The following is a 22885-nucleotide window of genomic DNA, read 5'->3' as shown; positions in this document are numbered from 1 at the left end:
GCAACAGTGTCACAAACAGCACCTGAGGATAGCTGTAACACGATACAGGATACAAACTCTATGAAGTCCCCCTCAACAGAAGAAGCCCTTCACATGAAAGCAAAATACTGTCGATGCGGGAAATCTGAAATTAAAACAGAAATTGCTGGAGAAACTCAGCAGATCAGGCAGCCTCAATGCAGTGAGATGTTAACGCATTCTGAAGAATTACAATGGACTCGACGCACTAAACTTGGTCTCTCTCTGCACAGGCGCTGCCAAACCTGCTGAGTTTCTACTGCACTTTTTTGTTTGAATGTTTCCTTCTGATATTCTCCAAGCAGCTGAGTGGAAGAATACTATATATACACAATTCACAGGATTGGACCACTGCTGGTTAACCTGGTATATTACCATCTTTCCCCAGTTGCATATGGATAGATGGTGGTCAATAGCCACTGCAGTTCATGTGGTCCTGTATTTCAGGCTGGCTCCCAGCCAAATGTCTTTGATGTGGAATTCACATCCTTCTTTTCATGGATTAACATGCTATATTTCAGTTGTAAGCCATATCACCCCTCACCCATTCCTGTCGTTCTCCCCCAATCTCGACTCCTAACATGTCTCCGTCATCATCTTCCATCACCACATCTGGCTTCTGCATCCCCACTGGGATTCCAACTTTTCAGCTCTCAACATTTCACCACTTGTGTAAAGCTTTTCTTAAAACATGCGCCTTTGGGCCAGATTCTTAGTCAATTCCTTCTAAATGCCAGAGGATCACAGAATCAATAGGAAATATAGAACATAGAACATAACGGCACAGTACAGGCCCTTCAGTCCTCGATGTTGTGCTGACCTGTCATACCGATCTGAAGCCCATCTAACCTACACTATTCCATGTACGTCCATATGCTTGTCCAAATACGACTTAAATGTACCTAAAGTTGGCAAATCTACTACCGTTGCAGGCAAAGCATTCCATTCCCTTACTACTCTCTGAGTAAAGAAACTACCTCTGACATCTGTCCTATATCTTTCACCCCTCAATTTAAAGCTATGCCCCCTCGTGCTCGACGTCACCATCCTAGGAAAAAGGCTCTCCCTATCCACTCTATCTAACCCTCTGATTATTTTATATGTCTCAATTAAGTCACCTCTCAACCTTCTCAAATATCTCCATAAAGGCCAACATGCCGTCAGCAAGTCACCCCTTATTGACACATGGAGAGTCCTTGACACAGAGTGCAGGGAAGTGGAACTGAAATGCCCATCAGCCATGATTAAATGGCAGAGTGACTCGATGGGCCGAATGGCCTTACTTCCACTCTTATGGTCTTATGATCCAGCTCCCTCAGACCTAGTTCTCAGAGCGAACAGAACCTCTGATACTCCTGTTTATATTTGTCAGCCAGGGCTCCCTGATTGGGCCAGATCAACAGCCTCAATCAGGGATCTCACATTCTATGAGGTCCACATGGCTGACCTTGTTATAATCACTATGCAATATGGTATAGAAGAGTGCCTTCAGCCCATCAAGTTCTGTACCACCAGAAATGCACTATTACTGACACTATTCCCATGGTCCTGTTCCATTTTGTCTCAGTATCCAATTTGATCCGATTGCGCCACAGCGAATATACATGATCTTTCTCTAAAAATAAAGAGAAGGCTCATTGGGATGATTCCTGGTACAGAGGGATTGTCTTATGAGCAAAAGCTAAACTGTTTGGGACTTCAATCACTGGAGTTTAGAAGAATGAGAGGTGATCTGGTTGAAACATACAGGATTCTGAATGGGCTTGACAGGATAAATGCTGAGAAGATGTTTCCTCTCGTGTGGAGAGTCCAGGTCCAAACGGCACAATCTCAGGATAAAGGGGCACCAATTTAAGCCTGAGATGTGGAAGAATTTCTTCTCTCAGAGGGTTGTGTGTCTTTGGAATTCCTTGCCACAGAGAGCTGTGGGGGTAGCTTCCTTGTGCATATTCAAGGCTGAGCTAGATCGATTCTGGATCTGTCGGGAAATCAAGCGTTATGGGAAAGGGGCAGGAAAGTGGCAGACCAGCCACAATCCTACTGAATGGCAGAGCAAGCTTGAGGGGCCTAACAGCCTACTCCTGTTCTTATTTCTTGTGGTCTTATTAAGTTAATGTATCACATCGCAAGTCTTGCAACATTACATTGAAAGTCCACCTTGCCTCATTCCGAGAGTGAACCCTTATGGATTCCGAGCCAACTAAACTCTTAATGGCTTCCTTTCTCCATGTCCAGTTCCCTTCAGCCCACTTTATGTTTTCCATAACAAGACACTGTTGTTCTTGTGAAGGTAATGAGTATGGCTCAGTGGGCAGCACTCTTGTCTTTTGAACCAGAAGACAGGACGGTCAGAGTCCACTCTTCCGACTCACCAGGTACGAATGCTAGCGCAGTCCTGAGGGTGTGCTGCAATGTCAGAAGTGCCACCTTGTTACCCAGACAGGTAAGATCTCACATAGCTACTTCAAAGTAGTACTGCCATAGAACAGAGACACTAGGGGTTCAGGTCCAAAATTCTTTGAAGTTTGCACCATATTGACAGAGTAGTTAAGAAGGCGTTTAGCACGCTTGCCTTCATTGCTCAGACTTTTGAGTATAAGAGTTGGAACGTCATGTTCAGCTTGTACAGGGTGTTGGTGAGGTCTCTTCTAGAGTACTGTGTACAGTTCTGGTCACCCTTTTACAGAAAGAATAATAAGTTAGAGAAGGTTGAGAAGAGATTTACCAGGATGTTGTTGGGAATGGCAGGTTTGGGTTATAGGGTCAGGCTGGGACTTATTTCTCTGGAGCGTAGGAGGTTTAGGGGTGACCTTATTGAGGTTTATAAAATCATGACGTGATTAGCAGGTGCTCTTTCGTTAGGGTGCGGATGTGGGGCAATACTTTTACACAAAGTGGTTTGTGTGTGAACAAAGAACAAAGAACAAAGAAACCTACAGCACAGGAACAGGCCCTTCGGCCCTCCAAGCCTGCGCCGATCGAGATCCTCTGTCTAACCTGTCACCTATTTTCTAACGGTCTGTGTCCATTTGCTCCCTGCCCATCCACGCACCTGTCCAGAAATATCTTAAAAGATGCTAACATGTCTGCGTCTACCACCTCCGCTGGCAACGCGTTCCAGGCACCCACCACCCTCTGTGTAAAGAACTTTCCACGCATATCTCCCTTAAACTTCCCTCCTCTCACTTTGAACTCATGACCCCTAGTAATTGAGTCCCCCACTCTGGGAAAAAGCTTTTTGATATCCACCCTGTCTCTACCCCTCATGATTTTGTGGACCTCAATCAGGTCCCCCCTCAATCTCCGTCTTTCTAATGAAAATAATCCTAATCTACTCAACCTCTCTTCATAGCTAGCACCCTCCATACCAGGCAACATCCTGGTGAACCTCCTCTGCACCCTCTCCAAAGCATCCACATCCTTTTGGTAATGTGACGACCAGAACTGCACACAGTACTCTAAATGTGGCCCAACCAAAGTCCTATACAACTGCAACATGACCTGCCAACTCTTGTACTCAATACCCCGTCCAATAAAGGAAAGCATGCCGTATCCCTTCTTGTCCGCTCTATTGACCTGCGTTGTCACCTTCAGGGAACAATGGACCTGAACACCCAGATCTCTCTGTTCATCAATTTTCCCTAGGACTTTTCCATTTACTGTATAGTTCGCACTTGAATTAGATCTTCCAAAACGCATCACCTCGCATTTTCCCGGCTTGAACTCCATCTGCCATTTATCTGCCCAACTCTCCAGTCTATCTATATTCTGCTGTAATCTCTGACAGCCCCCTTCACTATCAGCTACTCCACCAATCTTAGTGTCATCTGCAAACTTGCTCATCAGACCACCTACACCTTTCTCCAGACCATTTACATACGTCATAAACAACAGTGGTCCCAGCACAGATCCCTGTGGAACACCACTGGTCACAGGTCTCCAATTTGAGAAACTCCCTTCTACTACTACCCTCTGTCTCCTGTTGCCTAGCCAGTTTTTTATCCATCTAGCTGGCACAACCTGGACCCCATGAGACTTCACTTACTCCATCAGCCTGCCATGGGGAACCTTATCAAACGCCTTACTGAAGTCCATGTATATGACATCTACTGCCTTTCCTTCATCAATCAACTTTGTCACGTCCTCAAAGAATTCTATTAAGTTGGTAAGACATGACCTTCTCTGCACCAAACCATGGGATGATGTTCCAGAGAAAGGGGTAGATATGTGTACAATTACAATGTTTAACAGACATTTAGATAACTACATGAACGAGAAATATTTGAAGGGCTGTGGGCCAAGAGCAGTTAGGTGGAGCTAGTTTATTTTGGGAACATGGCTGGCAGGGACTGGTTGGGCCGAAAGGCCTGGTTCCGTGCTTTATGACTGTAAGTGTAAGGGTGCCCTGGCGGCTATCTCCCCCTGGGAGCTCGCTGTGCACCAACTGGTTGCTGCTTTTCCCATGACAGTGACTTAATGTAAAGTACCTCGGGAAATCCAGAGGTCGTAAAAGGCATTTCATAAATGCAAATTTCTAAAAAAAAGGTTTTTAGGACTCCTCTATTGTAACAAGCCTTGCAACAGTTAGCTCAGTTGGCTAGACAACAGGTTTGGGGTGCAGAGTGATGCCAACAACATGGGTACAATCTGAGGTTACCAGGAAGGGTCCACCTTCTTGACTTCACCCCTCACCAGTGGCGTGGTGACCCTCAGGATAAACCACACCCTGTTGTCCCTCTGTCAAGTGGCCCTTTGGGACTACCATGTTAATAAACCTACAAGTGCAGGCGGTCTGCAGTGCAGGAGTATACATCGGTGGGAATGAAACTATGAGGTGCTCCAACTATAGCTCTGTTGGTGCTTTGCTGCAGCATAGCAACTAGCCGGTGAACTGAAACATTACCACATTCCCAGCACCAGGAAGAAAAATAACCCAGTGCTTGATAAAGATTGCGCAAACTGATACCAGAAGAAAAGGAACAGCATGGGCGCTTTGATCTCTACCACATCTTACTAAGGCGAGGGCTAAAAGGAAGATGGGGTTCCCATGTGGCACTTTTCTTGTTTTCAGGGCATTTCAGGATGATCATTGCTGCAACACAGACAACTGACTGTTGAACAATAAAATGTGACAAGCAACTATGGGAAAAATGCCAAGTTCATTTATTTTCTGGTCTCATCATCTTTCAGGTGTGTGCACTAATCCACAAGTGCCACATTGCAACAGATTCACTAGATTGACTCCACAAATGTTTGGGTTGTCTTAGAAAAAGGCATTGAGCAGTTTTGGTCTCCACTCTCTGGAGTTTAGAAGAATGAGACAAAATCTTACTGACGTATACAATATGCAAAAAAAGAGACTGACAAAGCAGAGAGGATGTTTCCTCTTGTGCAGAAAATCTAGAATGAGGAGTCATAGTTTTAGGGCAAAGGATAACAGATTTAAAAGAGAAATGAGAAATTACTTCTCTTTGAGAGTCGTGAATCTGTGGAATCCACTACCCTGCTAAAACATTGAGTAAATTTGAGGAGCCAGATACGTTTTTAATTAGAAACATATTGAAGCGTTACGGAGACCAGGCAGGAAAATGGATTTAAGCTCGAAATGAGATCAGTCACGATGCTAATCAATGGTGCAGCAAGCTCGAGGGGCTGAATGGTCTCCAGCTGCTCTTATCTCTTATGTTCAAATGTCAGCAATGGATTCCATGCCCAAGATTTGGGCGTGGCGCCGGGGCTAGCAGATAAAAAATATATCCAACAGTGAGCAAAGCTCATGCCAGCGCAGTAGAAATGCCTCTACATTTGACCACAGGGTTAACTGTTCAGTCACTCCGAAATTGGCCAGAGGCAAAATATGGGATTTATCGGAGCTGAGCCCTCACCTTTCCCCAGTGGCTTGCAACCCGGTTAGGAGCTGGTAGCACGCCTAGTTTTAACTGGATTTGACAGGACTTCTTTCCCACACTGGTGCACTCACTGGATTTTGACAAACAGTGCAGTGCCAGGAGAGGTGCCACACAACTTCCACTGTCACCTGCCCTCTCATCTACAATACTCTGAAATGGTTTAAAAACTGTTCTGAGGAAGGGTCACTGGCCCCAAAATGTTAACTCCAATTTCTCTCCAGATGCTGACACACCTGCCGAGCTTTTCCAGCACTTCCTGTTTTTATTCTGAAACAGCTGTTTGGAAAATTACAGACATGAACCAACTGGGCAGACACATATAACCCTGGGTTTAAGGAAAGGAACACAGTTTGTTACTTGGATGTTAGTCGAGGAAGGACTCTGCTCAGTTGGGATTTTCTCTCCTCCCGTTTCCAGAGTGTTCCCAATTTTCACCACTACACCAATAGTCATGACTTCATCAGGCCGGTCCCTAAACTCCAAGTTCTCTTTCCTAATCTCTTCAACAAAATGTTTTCCACGGCGTTGTTGTTTAGGGTGGCTCGGTGGTTAGCTTCCACCCTCGGGCGACTGTCTGTGCAGAGTTTGCACATTCTCTGCATGTCTGCGTGGGTTTCTTCCGGATGCTCCGGTTATCTCCCACACTCCAAAGACATGCAGGTTAGGTGGATTGGCCATGCCAAACTGCCCATAGTGCCCAGGGATGTTTAAGTTAGGTGGGTTAGACATGGGAAATGCAGGGACAGGGGAATGGGTCTGGGTGGGATGCTCTTCAGAGGGGTGATGTGGACTTGTTGGGCTGAATAGCCAGTTTCCACACTGTAGGGATTCAATGAAAACTGAGCAAAAGAAAATGTGTTTCAGTGCCTACCTAAATTTCATCTCTAGAGTCATATTTTGTCTGATTTATGCTCCTATGTGCACTGCAGCACGTCTCCTGTGGTAAGGGTGCCATATGAATGCACTTGGCTATTGTCTCATAACCCTATATAATTAACTGGGCAGGCACAGAGCATAGCCATTGCTGATAGAACTCAGGGCCAACAAGGAAACAGTGACTTCAAAACAGAGAAACAGCTTTGAAAAACCATCACTTTGGTGGACATTCTCTGACACCTATTCTCGCAAGAGATTTATAATTCAAGTTTAGGATATCAGCAAGTTGATTAAACTAATGCCTTGAAATTCATGCCACTTAGTTATTATTCTTTACTAACTGATCCCATGTAGTGTTACACAAAGAGTTAAAACCAGGTGGAGCTTTTGAACTATAGGGAGTTGTAGGGGTGGGGGAATCTGGATCAGGAATTTGCTGACATTAATTCAATCGCTTTTTAGAAATTATTTATTCTGTCTTCATTTATCTATTTCCATTCCAAATACTTACATTTGTATATTTAAACTGAAGACTGCTAGTGTAAACTTGTGATGTTGCAGGTCAGATTTCCCTACATTGCACCCTGTCCCCGTGCCCACTCTCTTCACTTCCTTGCTTGCTGCTGACTTCAGCCCAATCCCTTCTCTCTTCACCCCTCCCCATAACCCTCAACCCCTCTCCGTTCCTCCAGAACCCCAGCCCCCAACTTGCAGCCTTCAAAATTCCCTTTGCAGCCTCAGTGGACTTTATTTAGAACAGATCCAACATAACAGGGCAGCGGGTATCAATTAGGAGTCTCTCTGCCTCGATGAAATCCAGTTGCACATCTCCCACTCAGCCTATTTCTCTAGGGCTCTAAGCATTTCAGAAGGCACTATGCAAATGCAACTTTGTTTCATGCACAGATTGAGTTAGAAAGTTAGTGATTGTGGGGTGGGGCGGGGGGTGCGGTGGGAAGGGAGATGTAGCTATGTTTCTGCTCTCTGCGCTGAGCCTTGTAAACTGTGACCCTTTGTCTCTGTTCAGATACCATGAATTCTTTGACAGTTTGAAATTTGACCCTTGCAAATCAACTGACTTAAAGGCACCATAGCAACTGCAATAAAAGTACAGGATATGCAAGCCAGCACATGCTCATAACAGCCTAACCCCATCTCCAAACAAAGCTCCATCAATCCTGATATCTCAACTTCTTTGTTTATTCTCCCATGGGAGGCAGACACCACTGACTCAGGCCCATCCCTAATTGCCCCTCGAGGTGATGGTGGTGCCACCTTCTTAAACTGCTGCAGTCCATGCGATGTCGGTACAGACACAACGGTATCGAAGAGGCAGTGGTAATGCCACCAAGAACCCCAGGCTAATGTTCAGGGGTCATGGGTTCAAAGCCCAACCAGGCCAGATGGCGAAAAGTGAATTCAACAAAAACCTGAGATTAAGAAACTAGTCCAATGGTGACCACAGTGATGGTTTCTAAAACCCTTCTAATTGTCCTCTAAGGAAGGAAAACGGCCATCCTCGCCAAGTTTGGCCTACATGTGGCTCCAGGCCGCAAAGCAATATGGTCACCCCTTGGTTTCTGAAGGTAGTTAAAAATTATGGAGAGCAGACAATTACTTAGTTCAGCCCACAATAAGGTTAACTATCATCTTACTGAAGGGAAGACAGGCCCTGTGAGAAGGTCGGCGGGTGAGTGAGCGAGCGAGCGAGAGAGAGACAGAGAGTATCAGTGTGTGCGCGCATGTTGGAAGGGGGGTGCACAGCTGCTGGGGTCACATCTACTGCCTTTGTCCCTCGAGATAGAGGGAGCCAGGGGTTTAGAAGGCACTGTTGGAGAAGCTTTGCTGTCTTACTATGGGGGTGTCTTGTAGATGGATCACTACCGCAGTGACTCAGTGAAGGGAGTGAATGTTCAGTGTGGTGGATTGGGTGGCAATTGAGCAGACCACTTCGTCCTGGATGTTGTTGAGCTTAGGAGCTGTGGCCATCCAGACAAAGTGGGAAATGTTCCACAGCACTCCTGGCTTAGTTGGTTGACAGACTATGGGGAGTCAGGAAATGAGTTACATGCTACAAAATTCCGAGTCTCTTGCCTGCTCACGTAGGCCCGGTGATTATAGACAGACTTGTCAGTGCAAGAGGAAGCCGTTCAGCCCATTGTGCAGGTCAACAGAGATCTGACTAAAATAACCCCGTTTTTCAGCTCTAGGCCCGCAGCCAAGAGACTATGGCAACTCAAGTGAATATCTCAATATTGCCTGAATATTACAAAAGGTTCTGATGCAACCAGCCTTCCAGATATTGAGTTCCAAGCAACCAACCATCTTCTGAATGAAATCATTTGTGCCATGTAGGTATTGGAGCAGAATTAGGCCATGCGGCCCATTCAGTCTGCTCTGCCATTCAATCATGGTTGATGTTTCGAGCCCATTCTCCTGCCTTCTCCCTGTAAGCTTTGAGCCCTTTATTAACCAAGTCTGTCTTAAACACACTCAATGACTTGGCCTCCATTGCCTCCTGCAGCCATAAATTCCACAGATAAATCACTTGCTGGCTGAAGAAATTCTTCCTCATCTCAGGTCTAAGGGTTGCTCGCCCACTCTGAGGCCATGCCCCAGGTCTTAGACTCTGCTACTAGTGGAAACATCTCCACATCCACTCTATCCAGGCCTCTCTGTATTCTGTAAGTTTTAATCAGAACTCCCCTCATTCTCTTAAACTCCACCGAGTACAGGCCCAGAGTCCTCAAACGTTCCTCTCTTGACAATTCCTTCTTCCCTAGGATCATTCTTGTAAACCTTCTCTAAATTCCCTCTAACACCAGCACATCCTTCCTCAGATACAGGGTCCAAAACTGCTCATAAAATTCCAAATGTGGCCGACCAGAGCGTTATACAGCCTCACAGTACATTTCTGCTCTTGAACTCTGGTCCTCTTGAAACGAGTGCAAACACTGCATTTGTCTTCCCAACTGCCAACTGAACCTGCATGCTAACTTGAAGAGAGTCCTGAACGAGGGCTCCTAATTCCCTTTGTGTTTCAGATTTCCAAAACCGCTCCTCACTGCCCGGAGGAGCTCTGGCAGAGACGTCTTGGAGCTGAGATGATTGAAACACAAACATCGTCCTTTGTACCAGGTAGGACTTCAGCAAGCAGAGTTCTTCCTTCGAATCTGGTTTTGCTGGGGTTCTTCAGTGTCACACTCAGTCAAATGTGGCCATGATGTCAAGGGCTGGCGCTGTCACCTCACCTCTGGAATCCAAATTTTTGTCCATGTTTCAACCAAGGCAGGATGGAGGTCAGGAGCGGAGTAGCCCTGAATGAACTCCGATCATTGCTTGCACCAGCTGAGTCACCACAAAGGTCCTGCCTTCTGAACCTCACCCTTCAACTGGGGCATAGTGACGCTGAGGTTAAACTCACCACAAGGTGTCATTCTCTGGTGAGAATGGGACCATGGCAACAGTTCCTACTGCTAAACAAGTGAAGTTTGATACACTGTTGATGGTACCTTCATTCAATATATTGCTGAATAAGAGTGGTAAATTGGATTCAGTTTTTGAATTGCTAAACTAAGCAATTTTCCACACGGCTGGGTAAATTGTAGTGATGTAACTCTAGGGGAGCTTTTTCCAGCACTTTCAGCCATTTCTTGATATCACGTGGGCTGAATTGATTTGGCAGGTGTTGTCTGGATAGGTCCTGGGCAATTCTCCTCATTGCTGGCTCGATGCCAGTGTTATAGCTGGACTGGAAAAGCTTGGCTAGGGGTGTGGAAAGTTCAGGAGCACGTCATCAGAAGTGAAAGGCAGTAATTAAGTATTGCACGGAACTTTTCAACCACTGCTAAATTCCTTTCCTCTGTTGCAAGTGTCAGATTTGTAGAATCGTAGAATCATGGAACGCCTGCAGTGCAGAAAGAGGACATTTGGCTCATCCAGTCTGCAACGACCCTCTGAAGGGCATCCCACCCAATCCCTGTACCCCTGCATTTTCCATGGTCAAACCACACAGTGTCCAAAGATGTGCAGATTAGGTGGATTGGCCGTGCTAAATTGCCCCATAGTACCCAGGATGTGCAGGGTATGGGGCAATTTAGCATGGCCAATCCACCTAACCCGCACATCTTTGGATGGAAACCCACAGAGACATGGAGAACGTGCAAATTCCACACAGACAGTTGCCTGAGGCTGGAGCTGAACCTGGGTCCCTGACACCGTGAGGCAGCAGTGCTAACCACTGAGCCACCGTGCTGCCCCAGAAAGAAGATTTCACCGAGAACCCCAACTAAAAGGGTCATTGGAAGCCTGTCCAACAAAAAGCTGCTGCTGTGCTGCTTATAAGGAGAGGCAATGGCCTTGTGGTATTGACGCTGGACAGTTAACCCAGAGACCCAGATGATGTTCTGTGGATCCGGGTTCGAATCCGGCCACAGCAGATGGTGGAATTTGAATTTGAATTCAATATACATCTGGAATTAACAATCTAATGGTGACCGTGAATCTATTGCCAATTGTTGGAAAAGCCCATCTGGTTCACTAATATCCTTTATGGAAGGAAACGGCCATCCTTACCTGGTCTGGCTTACACGTGACTCCAGACTCACAGCAATGTGGTTGTCTCTTATCTGCCCTCTGGGCAATTAGGGATGGACAATAAATGCTGCCTGGTCAGTGACACCCTCATCCAGTGAATGAATAAACAGAAAACAAATCCACACTGGAAGTCAGTGTTAACTGGTGAAGGTTGAGACCTCATCTGTGGAGGGTGATTCCCTTCTGCCCCCCACGGACAGCACCTGACCAATTGGTTTGCACAGGTACACTGCTATCCCAATAGCACTAGGGACAAGTACAGGCTGGAACTACAAGCAGTCCCCAAACAGGAGGGGGTTATGGAGCTGGGTTCTAAGTCACATCTGGGGGAGGCAGGCAGGCAGACAGACAGCGAGGTTCTGGGGGTCAGTGATGCCAGAACTGGGAGTGGGGGAGTTGGGGACAGAAAGAGTGGAATTGCTCAATTACTCACTGGAGACTTCCCAAAGGAGGCTCTCATCCTTGCCCCATATCTTGGCCAGCATCACCCTGTAGCATGGCATCCACCCCTCACCAAGGAGAAACTAGTGCTAGATGTGGAACACCTCATACCTCTGTGACTATTAATTCCCACTTGACAGCCCCCTCTACCCAGTGGAAGGTGGGACGTTGGTGAGGGTCGGGAAGAAATCCCTTGTGTTTTAGGACCTCCCCCCCACCCCCCCAACCAGTTCAAACACCCCAATTGGTGGTCTGTTAATATCTGGTCCCAAGCTTCTCTCCTCTTCAAAAGACAAGAATTGATGGAAGGATGGCATTTGGAAAGAGTTGAGAGAATTAGACTTGCCAACTTTAAGGGCATTTAAATGGTCACAGGATAAACATATGGAAGATAATGGAATAGTGTAGGCTAGATGGGCTTCAGATTGGTTTCACAGGTCAGTGCAAGATCGAAGGCCGAAGGGTCTGTACTGCGCTGTAATGTTCTATGTTAATTAATACATCTGCTTGCTTCAATTCATCCTTCTTACAGAAAATGAACAATGCTTCTACTGAATCCTGACGTATATAAATACAGCGCTTCAATGTAATGAAAAATTCCAGGATGCTTCACCACAGCATGAAAAACAAAGTATAACACTGAGCCACATAATGAGGTGTTAAGAGCTGGAGCGCAAAAACTTGGATAAACTGCTGGACTTCTCAGGATTTCCTTGAAGGAGGAAAGCAAGGTTGTGAGGTGGTGAGCTTTATGGAGAGAGCTCCACATCTTAGGGTCTAGGAGACTCAAGGAACAACCTTAAAATGATTAAAATCAAACACACGCAAGAGACCAGAATTAGAGGCATACAGACAGCGCGAAGGGCTGGAGGTGACAGAGGTAAGGACAGGGGAACAAGCACAAGGAGAGATTCTAAAAGAAGAATAAGAATTTTGTCAACTAGATAGTGCTTATGCTGGAGCCAAAGCAGACCAGTGAGCACAGATGTGATGCATGAATGGAGTCTGAATTTGAGCAATTTACAAGCAGCTAAAACTGGTGAGTTTTATTTAGAAAATGAAACAACCCTCAGTACAATTGAGATTTTCTAGGGTCAGTGAGGTGTGCCACTTCAGCTAAACATGATTTTAAAAGTTGTACAAAAACAATTTTACTTCAGTTTATTAAATCCTAGTTTGGTGGGTGTGTTCTGGTACATGATGGAAGCTAAACAGGAGTTTTGTTGTTGAGTTTGCTGCTATAAATTGCTGAGAGCTGCAGCTGCGCGAGTGCTCTGCAAACATCCGTGGTGAATGATTCACAAATGTTAAAAACATTTCTTCAAGTAATTCATCGTGGTTGGGCTCAGCGTAAGTGCTGAAGTTAAACATTTTTCGCCGTGTTTTAAAGGTTTTAACATAATGTAACCTAATCCTGACCACCCAGTGACTCCACTCAACCTCAAATAACTAACAAGCTCTTCTCTAGATTCCAGAGTACAACTTTATTATGTTGTTAACAGGATTATACGTACTCATTGTCCTTTCGGTAGACTCTAAACATCGTCAGGAGTCACACGACACTAGGTTATAGTCCAACAAGTTTATCTGAAATCATAAGCTTTTGGGCTGTTGCTCCTTCATCAGGTGAACCTTTTGGACAATAACCTTGTGTCATGTGACTTCTGACCTTGCCCACCCCAGTCCAACACCAGCACCTCCACATCATGTCTTTTAAACATGACTGAAGTTATTTGTGTCATAGCAGTTTGGGATGTATAATTCTTTGGCCAGTGGGTGTAATCTGAGGAGATAGTGGCCTACTGGAGATGTCACTGAGTCAGTAATCCAGGTCCTGGAAGAAAGATGGGTTCAAATTCTACTATGGCAGGTGAATTCGATTTAAACAAATCTGGAATTAATTGAGCTTGTGTCTTTTCTAATGTTGATTTTGGCAAACATCTGCTTCTTTCCCTCATGCCCTTTCAGGCAGAATATCTGCCATCCTTAGCCAGTCTGGCCTGTGACTCCAGGCTCACAGCAATGCAGTTGACTACTCTCAGGACAATTACAGATGAGCAAAAAAAATGCTGGCCCAGTTAGCAACACCTGCAGCCCACAATCAATCTTGGACGATTGGCATCTGAGAAGCTTCAAAGTCAAATCAGAAACATTAATACCGATGAAAGAATTGAGTGCTCGAGTCAGATCAGTCCTGATAATCTGTAAAAACCCTGAACCCATTGCAACAGTGTAATCGCCAGCTCAAACACCAAAGGTGTGACCTGTTGACTTGAACATCCAGTTCAATTCACTCCATTCTTGAAAAAACACACAGGAACAGTAATAACACACTGCCCCATCTCTCCTAACCACTTGTGGCAGTTGCAGATGAGGTCACCAACTCAACAGGTCAGGGGACTATTACAGGGTGGGAGAAAGGGCCCTTTTGTGGAGCAGTGGTAATGTCCCTTTCCCTGGGCCACAAGGCCCGAGTTCAAGGCCCACCTGCTCCAGGGGTGAGTAACTGTATCTCTGCACATGTTGATTAGAAAAATGGGCTGAAAAAGATTACAGGCTGAGAAGTTCTGGAGGCAGCTGGTATGTTTGAAGATGGGCAGGAGGTCTTAAAAAAAAAATGAAGCAGTGGTCTTCCCACTGCCTTCCTGTTTCCAGGCCCTGGGAAAGGGAGGGAGACAGCATAGGAACATCAGGGGTCAGTCACTGGGGCCCATGGGACTCCAGGTCAGGAGCAGCACTGAGGTCTGTAACTGCTGACTGTTGCCTAGAGTGTGTCTCACAGCTCAGTGGGCGATGAGGGCGTCAGTATCAGAGGAGTAGGAAGGTCAGTTACCTCTTTGACAGGGTAGGGGCTCCTTGTGTCCATTGGAGGAACTCAACAGCACCCCCCCCCCCCCCCCCCCCCACCCCCACCGCCAACTTACCCCTCCAGCCTCTCAAACATTAAATCCCAGGGCTATATCCCCCATCACCTCAAGGATAAAATCCAGGACCCAGCACTACCACTAGAGCACCCTAACCACACAGATAGTTCCAAGAACCACCTTCCCCTGGATAATTATGGACAGGTAATAAATTATTTATTTTTTCACTGAACAAGGGGGTTGCTGGCCAGGCAGCATTTATTGCTGACCCAGTTAGCAATATCCACGTCCCATGAATGAATATAAATAAATCTCAGGGTGCTTGAGAGGATCGATTAGAAGGGGATAGAGCAGATAACCCATAGCCTGGTCAAAGGCACAGGTTGTAAAACTGTGTAAGTCATTTCATGCCCATTGTCTTTCCACTTTAATCATATAACAGTTATTGACTTTAACTGTTTCTGTTGAATTTCACACACCACACACGTCCAACCATTTCTGCAACCTGCTGATGTCCTTTCGAAGTTTATTACAGTCTTCCTCACTAATCACTGTTTTTTCAAGTTTTGGGTCGTCTGCAAAATTTCTAAAACTCACATACATGACTTTGTGGCTGCAAAATTTGAGCCTCCAACATGCTCTCACTTTCTAACTCAAAGCTACGGTGTCAATGCTCTAACTCATATCAAATCCCATTTACTCATCGTTCCTGAATTGGCTGCTAATCCAGATTTATTTTTAAACTGCCAATATCTTTCAGAGGCCTCCTATCTTCCACAGTCCATAAACTGACCATACCCTGCCTCACTCATTCAGTGGCCCCTGGGACCAAAGTCCTACATTGGCTCCCAGACAGCAAGGGCTGGATTTTAAAATTCTCGTCAGCATGTCCACACCTCTGCCACACTCTGTAGTGTCCACCAGTCTGGCAACATTCTGAGATAACAAGATGTAGAGCTGGATGAACGCAGTAGGCCAAGCAGCATCAGAGCAGCGGGAAGGCTGACATTTCAGGCCTATCTCAGATTCTCCAGCATCTGCAGTTCCTACTATCTCTGGCAACATTCTGAGCTCTGTGCTGCTCTAATCCAAGCTTCTTGAGCAGCCTGGATTTTAATCACTGCACGGTTGGTGGCCATGTCTTCATCGCCATGGTCCGGCTAAAAACCCACTCATAACCCTCGGGCATGGCACGTGTTAGTGAAGCTTTGCTCGAAGATGGGGGAAAACATGCATATCTTTCAAATTCCACTTCTTCACACTCTGATCCCAGCAGGACCAGAAAAGGACGTCTAGGGATACACTCACTCATTAAGAAATTACTTTGCTATTGTCTCATTGATGCATTTTGGATCTTGCTGTGCATAAACTGGCTGCCTAACTTCCTACATTAACACCAGAAGTGTTCCATTGTTTATAAAATGTTGAGACAATTCCAGACTGTGAATGGCACTACATAAGTGTATTTACACAAACAGTGTTGCTTCAAAGTGATTCATCATTCAGTTTAGAAAATCTGGATGACAGATGAAGGACTGAAACAGACGCTGCCAATCCACCCATCTCACCCACCCACTCCATCTTCAACTGGACAATGTTTCTGCAATCAAAAATCCTTAGGCAGCACCTTCCAACCCCAAGGCCACTTCCATCTAAAAAGGACAACAGCAGCACCGGACCACCAGCTAGAAGTTCCCCTCCAAGCCACTCACCATCCTGACTTGGAAACATACCACCATTCCCTCAGTGTTGCTGCGTTAAGATCCTGGAATTCCCTTTCTAAGTCTGTTGTAGGCCCACCCCATAGACTGCAGCTCACTACCACCTTCTCAAGGGGCAACTAGGGATGGGGCAATAAATGCTCGCCCAGCCGGTGACACTCACTTTCCAGGAACGAATACAAAAGGATCTTAAATTTTGTCTGTCTTGGTTCCATATCCCTCAATGTTTCTCCTTCATAAAAAATTCCCGATTTAGTTTTGAAATTTTCCATTATTTCCCCAGCCTCACCGGCTTTTTGGTCGAAGGGAGTTCCATATTTTGCCATCAGGATTGGTCTCGCTTTAATTTTACTACAGATTATTCTTCTTGACCTGCTCCATCATTGGGTCTGATCTGTACATGCAAGCGGTGATTTCGAGCCACGTTCAGGGTGGTGGATGGACAGATCAGGGGAAACTTTTTCAACAAACGCGAGAACTTAGGTCAAGGACAACTTAAAATCCACGTGAGGCCATTCAGACAGAAGTGCACACAAAGGGTGATTAAAGGGTGGAACTTACTCCCACGAAAAGCTCAACTAAACAATCCCCCAGCAGAGTTTTCTTAGTCCTTGGTTTTAAGGGAAATGGAGCCAATGCAGGTGCATAGAGTTAAGGTACAGATGGCAGAACAGGTTAGAGGGGCTGAATGGCTTCCTTATGTTCCTACGAAAGTAAGGTCCCGAGGTTAAACTCCAAAAAATGGTTACAGGATGGATAAGGAGCTTCGAGTTTGCAGACAAAGTCGATTGTCACTTTAAGATGAAACACGTTTAACGTCTCCCACTCACCGGCTGCCACAACTACTTAATTTACCCAGAGAACAAAGTAACGGAAGCTTACTGAGCTGCATAAAGACTACTGGGTCTGATCCAGCCAGGCAGCAAGGAACTTACAATGGGTGAATGAGTGAGCGGCCCAAATAGTAAGCAAGCTAAATTTATACAGGAAACAACTCAAGCTTGCAACTTGTAAATTTGCACTTACATTTCTTATTTCATCAAAGTGATCAGAACAAAATCAAATGGGAATATTATTGTTGCAGCAGTTGTTATCCTGTGAGCAATTAAATGATTGTTGGGTAACTGCAGTGTAACAGCATCTCCACATTACAAAACTGTAAGTGATTGCCATGGAATCCCAGGCTGGTATTATTCTCTCTTCAAAAGTCGAGCGAGAGAGAGCGAGAGAACGAAAAAGAAGACAGACAGAGAGTCTGTCAACACACAGTTGTACCGTACAGAAAGACCTTTCATTCCAACTGGTTCATGCCAACATTTGGCCCATATCCCTCTAAAGCCTTCCTACTCATGTACCCATCCAGACGCCTATTAAATGTAATTGTACCAGCCTCTGTCACTTCGTCTGGCAGCTCATTCCACGCATGCAGTATCCGGTGTGAAAATATTGTCCACTAGGTCCCTTTTAAAATCTTCCCCCTCTCACCTTGAACCTATGCCCTATAACTTTGGACCCCCAATATCCCTGGGTAAAAGGCCTTCACTATTTAACCCTATCCATGCCGCTCATGATCTTCTAAACCTCTATAAAGGTTCCCTCATCAGGCTCTGACACTCCAGGGAAAATAGCCCCAGCCTATTTAGCCTCTCTATGTTGCTCAAACCCTCCAGCCCTGGCAACATCCTTGTAAATCTTTTCTGACTCTTTCAAGTTTGACAACATCTTTTCTATAGCAGGAAGGTGAGAACTGAGTACAGTATTCCAGAAGTAGCATCACCAAAGTCCTGTACGGCCCCAACATGACCTCCCAACTCCTATACTCAATGCCCTGACCAATAAAGGCAAATGTACCAGACGCCTTCTTCACCTCCCTGTCTACCTGCGACTCCACTTTCAAGAAATTATGAATATGCACTCTGAGGTCGCTTCATTATGCAACACTCCCCAGACAGCGAGAGAAAAAGAGAGAGAAAAATCCAAAGTACACTAATTCAAACCTTAGTGCAACTTTGAGAAGGGGCAGAGAGGGGAAGATAGAAAGTACTAGAAACCAAATCCACCATCAGTAGAAATGACCTTAAAGCTGTCAGATTGTCCTTGGAGGGCTGTCATTAGCCTGACCGGGCCTACAGGTGACTCCAGTCCCACACCATTGACCTTATTCGCACAGCTGTCCCGAGTTAATCAGGAGCTGGCCAACAAAAGCAGGCCTTGCTAGCAAGCATCAAGAGCACCAGAATGAATTTTTGAAAAGCCGATTCTGTTGTTGGACGCACTGCCCAAGCGTGGTTTAATGTGACAGAAACCAGGAAGGTCCTGGGTCTGCGCTGGGAGGCAGGAGATCTTAATTCCTATCAAAATCCAGGTCGCCCGGCTCAGAGACCTACCAGGAAGAGATTGCACTGGCGTGGAGTTTGGATACAGCCTCCCTCATTCACAAACGATTATTCAGACACGTTGAGACTCTCCCTCAAAGGCAGGAAGGGATGGCACTTTCTGTGTCAACCTACAACCCAACTGAGACTGCACCTCCAGCAGGAAATTTAAAAAACATTCTTCCATGGGTTTCACTGGCTGGGCAAGCATTTGTTGCTTATCTTTAAGTAGTTTTGAAGTGAGTGGTTTTCCACTCAGCTATCCCAGAGGGCAGTTCAGAGTCAACCACATTGCTGTGGGTCTGGAGTCACATGTAGGCCAGACCAGGTAAGGATGGCAGCTTCCTTCCCTAAAGGGCATTAGTGAACCAGGTGGGTATTTACAAGGATCAATGGTGGCCAGTGCAGAGATAAATCTGAATCTAAATATTTTTTAAAAAGTTATGAATCAAATTTAAATTCCATCAGCTGCCCGAGTGGGGAATGAACAAGTGCCTCCACAACATTAGCTCGCATTGCTGAAATACTACAAAACGCACATTTCTACGACTGGGGGCAGAGTGAAGCTGGTTACGGGGGTTGGGGGGGGGGGGGGTAGGGGTGGAGCTGCAAGTGAAACGAGACGGTAGTGAGGCAGGAAAAAGTAGTCACAAAATGGGGTTATATTAAAGCAATCCCCAGGCACACCTCTCATCCACAGCTTCAGGCTCTCAGTACAAGAAGACTGAAAGTAAAAGAGAAACTGCAGTATGAGCGATCTCACACAGTGGGGGCATGGTTGCACTGCAGTGAGGTGACAACGAAATGTGAGCAGTTCTGAACTCACTATCACTTCGCAGCTAAGTGGCAAAATAGAAGACATTTTGTACTTCTGCATTTTGTTATAAATAGGGTTAATGGAATGCTAATTGTAATCGCTCAGGTACATAAGTGAAAGGCATTGCCTAAACTGTACATAGAGAGCGACGGCCCAAAAGCAAATCTTTATTAAAATTATGTAAGCTTCATTGTGATTTGGCCGTAGTTACACTGTCCTTACACAATAGGCTGTTGCATTTTAACGTGGTTTGAGATGAATGAACAGGTATCAGTGTCCACGAGACTCTCGCTCCGAAGAAACAGACTTGGACGAAGCTCCTGTGAGAGGGAACACAATTTGTCCAGAACACCTGTTAGCAAAAGGGAAGTACAGAAAAGGAATGCCAGTGATTCCAAGGCAATTCCACCCCCGGGAATACCTGCCAAATGTGTGGTTGGAAGACACGGCTCTAGGGATTGGGATAGTCAGCCACACAACGGCCAGCAGAACTCCTGACCAGTCCCACGGAGTCAGACTCATGAGTGAGTGATTGCCAATAACAATGAGAAAGAAGCCCAAAACCAAATTTTAATTTGAATATTCCTTTGGGACTGTGACTTCCAGGGGTAATTAGTAGAGCTATGACATATTCAATGGTCAGGGTGTAAGATCACCCACCTACCAGAGCTGCTCCAAAATGGTTCCATCTGAAAGCCTCACATTAGACCCTGACCTATACACAGAAGTATTATTTAATAGAAGGTAATGGTTACATAGTTGACTACTGCAGATGGCTATAGCAGAAGTAGAAGGCAGATTGACAAAATGCTGTATTCTGTATAAAGGGGTTTTCACGAAAAAGGTTTTGTGGCTAGATTAGATTAGATTCCCTACAGCGTGGAAGCAGGACCTTCAGCCTAGTAAGTGTCCGTCGCCCTTTGGAGCACCCCACCCAGACCCATCCCCCTATAACCCCACACACCCCTGAACACTACGGGCAATTTAGCAAGGCCAATCCACCTAGCCTGCACATCGATGGATTGTGGGAGGAAACTGGAGCACCCGGAGGAAACCCACGCAGACACGGGGAGAATGAGCAAACTCCACACAGACCATTGCCAGAGGCTGGAATTGAACCAGAGCAACTTTAAATACAGCAATCTGCGAGAAGGAATTGGCAAAACACCCATATTCATCACCACACAATACTCAATAGTAAGAATTAGTGAGCTTGATGACACCTGGGGCGTTAAGCTTCATGAATCACAGTGAATGGAGGCTGCCCATAACCTGAAGTAGCAGGAACTCAGCAGCGGCCAGGGAGCTGGAGCCAGAAAAAATGTAACTTTCAGGTATTAACGATACACTGATTGTACATGAAGTCTCAAGGAAGCATGCACGCTGGGATGTGTTCAATCTCTCAAGCAGACTGAAGGAAAACGGTGCAGAGTCCACAAGAACTGTTTTGTGTTGCAAAGAGTTATAAAAATAAAGCCCCAAGCGATGATGCAGTACTTTGTCAGAATACTGGAAACCTGCCTTTAAGATAAGCCGATTTCCCATCCAGTTGGAAAATTCCATTCCGCAACACGTAAACCTCAATCATTACAACTAGTTATTTCAAGGCAAGAATGCATGAAAGCATCCATCGTCTTTATAGTCAGTCTGTCACCAGCCCACAATCGCCTGAATTTACCTAAATTGAGAGTTTGTGTTTGTTTAAAAGCAGTGAGTCTCATCCTGGTACAAAAACAAATTGCTGGAAAAGCTCAGAAGATCTAACAGCATCTATGGAGACAAAGCAAAGTTAATAGAGTGACCCTTCTTTGGAACCGCAGCCTAAATATTAACACTGCCTGCACAGACCATGCACTTTTTACATGAGAATGTAACAGTATGAGAGTGAGTAAATTGTGTACGCGAGAGAGAATGCAAGTAAGAATGCACGCATAAGACAGAGTGTGCATGTCTTAGTGTGCACATGCATAAGTGTGAACAACAGAGTGCATGTGTACATACATGAGTTTGCAAGTTTGCATGAGAGAGTGAAATAGCGAGCACGTTGCATGCATGAATTTGTGACAGTGTGTGAGTGAATGCGAGAATGAGGGGAGAGGGAGTGTGCAGCCAAAGAGAGTGTGTTTGCATGCATGTGCATGTGAGGGGGAGAGGGGGAGAGACAGCATATGTGTGCATGCATGCATGAGAGGGATTGAATGAGTGAGCGTGAGAGAACAGGGGAGAGGGAGAGATTGTGTGTCTGTGAGAAAGTGTGAACAGCCTCAGTGGCGCCCGGCTCTCCAACATCAACAAAAAAACTCCTTATTCAGTAAAAGGTTCAACACTTTGGGAAACTCCACTCTTGGCTCATTGCAAAGTCTGTGTCAGAGGCTGCTGAATGCTCAATGCCTCTGAAGGCAGCACAAGAGCAGGAGGAAGTATTTGCCTTTAACAGCAAACTTACTTGCTTCATTTACGTTCACTTTAAAATAAGTAACCATGGTACTGTTGGGGTGGGGTGACGGGGTTAATATGGAACTGATCCAGTTGTAGCTAACAGGAGCTGCTCCCTTGCCGCTCCCCATGATAATTCACTTCAGAATTACAGGCGGTTGAGGGGTGGGGGGAGGACGAGGAGAGATTGGAGACATGAGCATCATGTGACCCAAATATGTCTCTTGTAGCCAGGTTTTTTGGTGTGTGATGGAAGTGGTTTGATGAAACCTATAATTAGATCGTACCTCCCAGTTTGCAGAGCCCAAACAGCACTAGACAAGCCACAATGATTCGTTAGCATTTGACTTAGCTTGAGCATTGTTAGTTTAACATTAGGGTAAATCGATCTGAAGGGAGGCATTGTCGGCATTTGTTACCAATCACGCTTCTGATCCCAAAGGTTTGGGTTCAAGACGCACTCCAGAACTGGAGGATGAGTTCAAACTGTGGCCAAAACAGACTTTATCGACCTTGTGCTCCTGAGGTGCTGCTTGGCCTGCTGTGTTCATCCAGCTTCACACTTTGTTATCTTGGATTATCGACCTTGCTGGTACAGCAATGGCATATGGTCAGAGTGAGAAATTCCTGATTGGCCACATGCCTTAAACTATAGCAGAGATAACAAGGTGTAGAGCTGGAGGAACACAGCAGGCAAAGCAGCATCAGAGGAGCAGGAAAGCTGACGTTTCGGGCCTAGACCCTTCTTCAGAAATCCAGCATTTCCACTTCCTGCTATCCCTCAAACTACAGCCCCTGGGTTCATGTTGGACACCTGTTCCAGGGAACGTAG

The 22885-nt window shown here is 45.7% G+C and overlaps 1 protein-coding gene across 3 annotated transcripts in view; it reads right to left on the bottom strand.

Moving 5' to 3' along the window:
* Positions 1-22885, bottom strand: part of ccdc88c (coiled-coil domain containing 88C) — a 257529-nt gene that overhangs the window by 119396 nt on the left and 115248 nt on the right. The window lies entirely within an intron of this gene.

The sequence above is a fragment of the Stegostoma tigrinum genome, chromosome 10, assembly GCF_030684315.1.
Source record: "Stegostoma tigrinum isolate sSteTig4 chromosome 10, sSteTig4.hap1, whole genome shotgun sequence".
NCBI lineage: Eukaryota > Metazoa > Chordata > Chondrichthyes > Orectolobiformes > Stegostomatidae > Stegostoma > Stegostoma tigrinum.
Note: the sequence above shows the minus strand (reverse complement) of the source record. Positions and strands in the feature narration are given on the sequence as shown.